Source organism: Centroberyx gerrardi, chromosome 16, assembly GCF_048128805.1.
Source record: "Centroberyx gerrardi isolate f3 chromosome 16, fCenGer3.hap1.cur.20231027, whole genome shotgun sequence".
Lineage (NCBI taxonomy): Eukaryota > Metazoa > Chordata > Actinopteri > Beryciformes > Berycidae > Centroberyx > Centroberyx gerrardi.
In genome coordinates this window covers 707,646-713,272 of record NC_136012.1, presented here as the reverse complement: position 1 = coordinate 713,272, position 5,627 = coordinate 707,646, and the positions used below count along the sequence as shown (strand labels likewise).

Sequence of the window (5,627 nt, the reverse complement as noted above, 5' to 3'; positions counted from 1 at the left end):
AAAAGTGCCATCTGCTGCTGTATGTGTAATTACACTTGCCTTCGACTATAAGACGACCCAACCTTTTCATACATAATTTCCAGGAAAACACCATTTTATATTCAGGCTAATACAACATTACATTAAAAACGTTACGGACTTGATAGAGTAAAATCAAGTGGTTACCATGCTGATGAGAAGAGAAGATTCTACATCGGTCACATCCTCCTTAGACAGACACTGAACATCAATTTCCCCTGCACAGAGGAATTTGTAGCACCACTCTGTCAAAAATGCAGGAGCTGGGCCACCTTGCGCGAGGCTGACTGCCAATATTTCACCAACAGTTCTGTGTTTAAAGGGAAAAACAGTTTTACATTTCAAAATACAGAGAATAAAAACTCCTCTACATGGCATTAAAATATATAATAGTTGTATATAACTAACCTGAAATTCTCATTATCAAGGTCTGTCAAAGAGTACTTTGGATTTTTACCCTGGTTCCCAGCTCCCTCAAAGAATCTGTTTTCAATGCCTGAAACCATATCTTAAGCAAAGAGGAAGACCTGGTTTTAGACGACCCATTGTTACTGTTATATATCAGAACAAAGAAGGTAAAGTACTCACCAGTCAGAAACTCTTTCCTAAGAGCTCCAGTATCAATGCCTGACTCTCCTAGATAGACCACCTTGAGAGCACTGACAGGGGATGCTGCTTTCTTCCTCTTCCACTGAAGAATTCCCCTCTCCAGAAGGTCTTCTCTGTCGACACACAATTTAAATTCTGCTGTGTTGTACACTAACATACACTACCAGTCAAAAGTTTTGACACAGCTGACTGAATATCCTGTGTTTTTCTTCATCTTAAAGCCAATTTTATCTAAAGGCTTATGCGTGAATGCATGAAATTAATTTCTTAGACAAATATAAATAGTGAAGTTGATCCTATATATGAATTTCTTTCCAAAGCCTTTGCCTTTCCATCAAGGCAAAGAATCTAAACTATAAGATAGTTTTGAAAAATGTGGTGTGTCAAAACTTTTGACTGGTAGTGTAGTTCAAACAGTCCCATAGACACATTGCAAGTATAGGACAACAATTTTGGGAGAGAGTAGAAGGATTGCCTACCAAAACATGTAATTTCACACTAAATTGTTTTAATTTTTTGGTCATCGCTGGGTATAAAACCATGACAAAACCACTAGAATTCAATGTTTTTTCTATGTTGAGAAAAGTGTAACAGTTGATTTCTGTTTCCTCATTTTGACGCTTGTCTTGAGAAAACATATCACTTACCTTTTTGGTGTGCTCACAGGAGCTTGGGCAGAAGCACTTTGGCCGCAGTTGTTTGCAGCAGAAAGGACTGTACATTCTGAACTGTACATGAAACACCATATAGAAGTTCAAAGATAAAGCAATGCATATACATAGACATCATTATATTCAAATATGTTTATGATGCAGAACACCATAAGCAAAGCAGATCACCTCTCTCCACACAGACTAGCATGGAATATTATCTCGTCTTCTGGGAATTCTTCAGAGCAAATTGGACAAACCATCTGAAATTTAAAAACACAATTGCACTTTATTACAAAGAACTACTACAGGGATGAATACTGGCCCAACTGGGACCATAGTGGTTTTTTATGTTACTTATGTGCTAGGTTTACCTTACTCTTGTCCTCAACTATCCATAAGTCTTTGGAGGTCTGCAGATTTATAGACAATGCTTGTAATAAACAGTCAATATCTTAACTGTCATGTTCCAATGATCACTGGCACAAAATTAAAAAAACAAAAAACAAACCTTTCCTCTCACCTGAACCTCATTATCATTGTCAGTCTCATCAGAGGACAGTTTTCCTTTGCATGTCTTGATGTGCACTGCCAGCATCTGCAAAGGCATTACTTCATCACACTGGTAACATGTCTTCTTTGGCATCTTTGAAAAGTGGTGTGAGTCAGGAGGCAGAGGAGAGGTATCCAATGTCTCAATGTGTGGAGTGGCACAATGTAAAAGGTGGCTTTGCCACCCGCTGACACAGCTCGCAGAGCTTTAGCAGAATACCCCTCTGCTTCTGGAGGAATTACCACCAGTTTTCGTCGACCACTTCCACCTTCAAGGAAAAAACAAAAATAACTGGTTATATGAGTAGGGTTGAGGGATGCAGTGTTACAGCAGCTATGGCTGGTAAAAAATAAAATTCCTTTATGTGTATTTTGTTCACATTCAAAAGAATGTCAGTGGTTAAATTTGTTATGCTACAACAACAGGCAGAAATTGGGATGTAGTAAATGCATTAATGACAAGAACCAAACAAACAAAACCTTATGTCATAGTCTTGCAAACCTGTTGCTTTGTGCAAGAGCCATCCTCCGCGAAGACCATCCATTTTGGGAAATGTTTCAGTCAGGATCCTTGAAATTTTGGATATAGGTAAAGAGCAAAGCATAGAGAGACAGAGGGAGAGAGAGAATATGTGTTGTGGTGATTGCATTTCACACTGAGAAAAACTACTGGACTGATAATTGTACCTCTGTATGGTCACTGTCTTCCGGAATAGACACCGTTTGTCTTCCCATCCCTGCTTGGAGGAGTTCAAGCTCCTCAGTTGGTAAAGGTGTCCGGGTAGTGTTTTTTGGTAGCAGATAAAAAGGAGGAGTTGTCTTATTGTTGATCTTAAAACACTGTTTGGTGGCAGTTAAACACCTCTTTTTACCACGATTTACATTTGACTTGAAATATCCTGGAAACGATCTGTGGATTGAAAAAAATGTACAGGAGATTAATGGGTAAAAGTTGCATGATGAAATCTAAATACCATACATCCATTTTCTAGGAGAATTACAGACCTAAGTGTACTCTAATCATATATCACATTATCTCCATACATTATTTTAACATTTTATGGCATTAAATGTTTGTGATTTATATGATGTGACTAAATAAAATTTTAAATGTTTCTTTAATTAAATTATTAATCCTCTATAGGCCAACTCAACAAATCCTTTGCTAACCCTGAACACATGCATCCTGATAAAGCAAAGTGAATGAAATTATCTGAATTATATTAAACTAGTCATCTCCTGATGCACAGTAACGTTGCATGGCCCTGGTCTCTCAGTCCTGGTTTCAGTCTGGCTTGGTAGACTGTTGGTATTCACGGCATTGAGCAGCAATGACACCAGGTTCCTGGTTGCAGCCGCAATTGCAGCATGACCCTAAATCAATTTAAAACAATTTCAGATTTAACACATTTTCAAAATCAAATTATTATAGCTAGACATCATAATTGGTCATGAGCTTCATTTAGCAAGCTGTCTAGGTTTTAAAAGGTACAATACTGTATGTGAAATCGCAATGTAACAACACTGAAACAACTATATGGCTGGTGGCCTGCAAAAACCCTTCACATGGTGAAAATTTTTTTTTTATATTTCCACAAACTATAAACTCTCCCCTATATATATATATATACATTTTTGAATGACTGAGATAGCTCTCTCAGATCAAAACTTATGAGCATTTTAATCTGTTATGTGTCGAAAAGTAAAAAGTTAGAAAATGGCTTAAGGGCAGTTAATAGCACAGCGAAAAGGCAAATTCCTGGGCAGCAGGACTGCCACCGATGGTATGTCACAGCTGTTTAGACCAGATAATCATAACTAGCTAACGTTAGTTTGCAGACATATTTAAACAAATTCATTGAAATGTTTGAATCAAGCATGAACATAATAAAAGATGAGGTTCTCTGTCCAAGCCATGAGAAATAAGAATACACCTGCTCCCCAGTCACGTATACCTGACGAGTGCAAAAAAAACGCCACTAGATGGCAGTATGCACACACTGCTACTCCCGTTCCTGTCTTAGTAAAAGCCAAAAGCCCATTTGACAACACAAAGTGGACTGTAGACTAAAACGTACACCGAGTAGAAAATCTATGCTATTTCTCTAGACCAGAATAAAGAAAATACATTTACTTGAATGAAACTTCTTATTTAAAAAGATAGAGGGAAAGAGAACATTGGAAAAGCTGTTACATAATAACATGTTATTAGGCTATTCTGCAGACTGGTGATAGTCCCAGTCGTCACATTTACAAACTATTACTATTTTCCTTTCAAATGGTTAAATTTTTAGTGCAATTAAAAATCAGAGCTTGTCGGCTCTGATTCGCTTTCAGAATGCACATAACAATAAATTTAACAACCTGGGAATGTTTGCATTACTTTGAACTGATGGAAGAAAAGGGTGAGAACATTATTGTTAATTGTTAGCTGTGCATCGGGGAACTGAAAGCACTTGCCATGTGTTGTGAGCGCTATCTGCCGTTTAGTTTCTAGACCAGACATAATCAAGGTTTCCTCTGTGATCTTAAAAAAATGTGTAGCATCGACATGCGACAAGTTCTCCCAGACCACCAGCAGACAACGCTGGCTAGCAGGCTATATTATGCTAGCTTACTTCCCTTATACTAAGTGAGACGGGAAACTAGTAACTACTGGCCTGATATCTATACAGCTGATAAGCAAGCAAATTCATAATGGTTCATTAAAAAGTAATTAAAGATGTATTAACTACTCACATGTGGCTGTTGGGCGCTGTTTTCGCGTTGCTGCTCCGACATGTTTCTATCAAACTGTCCGCCTCTTCTTACTGTTCTAACCAGCGATCTGATTGGAGATCAAGCCAGCCAATCGGAGTGGAGAAGGTCATGTATGATTGGCTGGCTTGATATCCAATCAGATCGCTGTAACACTCTGCATGTTGAGCGAGCGCAGGCAAAGCTTTGAGCGAGTGCAGGCAAAGCTTTGAGCGCGCACAGAGCAGGGCTGTCGGGAGAGCAGTAGAACTATGTGGAGAGAGCAAGACAACTCTTTGAAAGATATTGGAATTCTCTGCATATGTGGATAAGAACAGATATGCAAATTAACTTCTATTGAGTGCAAAATTGATTTTCTTTTCCTCAAAGTTAATAATTATTTGCGTAACACTACATTTCTCTACAAAATTAAGTTCTTGGTGCGCTCAAAATGTCCCCTCGCGCGCGTATAATTGTGACGCAATAATAACTCCATACCCCACAAGATGTTTCAGTCGGCCCTGTAACTCCCTATATTTCAACCATTGGCCCATTCTTACAGCGCAAAGATTTTACATAGTAGCCACAAATAAAACTGTATTCCTCATTTGTAGTAAAGATCTTTTAACTCATTGAACAATATTTGACAAATAGGTAAAATAGTTGGTTGATACACCATATGAGGGTGTATCGATATAAACCATATGAAACAATGTAAAACAGAGTTACTGTCAAGGACAAACACTACAGTGGTGTTTGGAGTACATGAGAAAAGGGATTAAATATACCATACTTGTAGCTGGTTTCACAGGGCTTAGATTAAGCCAGGAGTAGGCCTTGATGTGTACTAGTCAATCTAGAACATTTAAGTAGCTTTCATGAACGTGCCTTAAATTTGGCTTAGTTAGTCGGAGACTCTGGAGTAAGGTAAGTAAGCCTAAATGAGAACACCTGGGTTAAGCCTCATTAGGTTAAGTATGAGCACATGCTGTTGGTCTAATGGTGCTCATAAAAACCCGGAATGGAATAGAAAACACCATTACTGGTGTGATCTTGAAACAA

At 38.2% G+C, this 5,627-nt stretch overlaps 1 pseudogene; it reads right to left on the bottom strand.

Annotated features, from left to right (window-relative positions):
- Positions 1 to 266: 266 nt before the first annotated feature.
- LOC139925763 (uncharacterized) lies at positions 267 to 4,610 on the bottom strand (annotated as a pseudogene).
- Between the last annotated feature and the right edge of the window lie 1,017 nt (positions 4,611 to 5,627).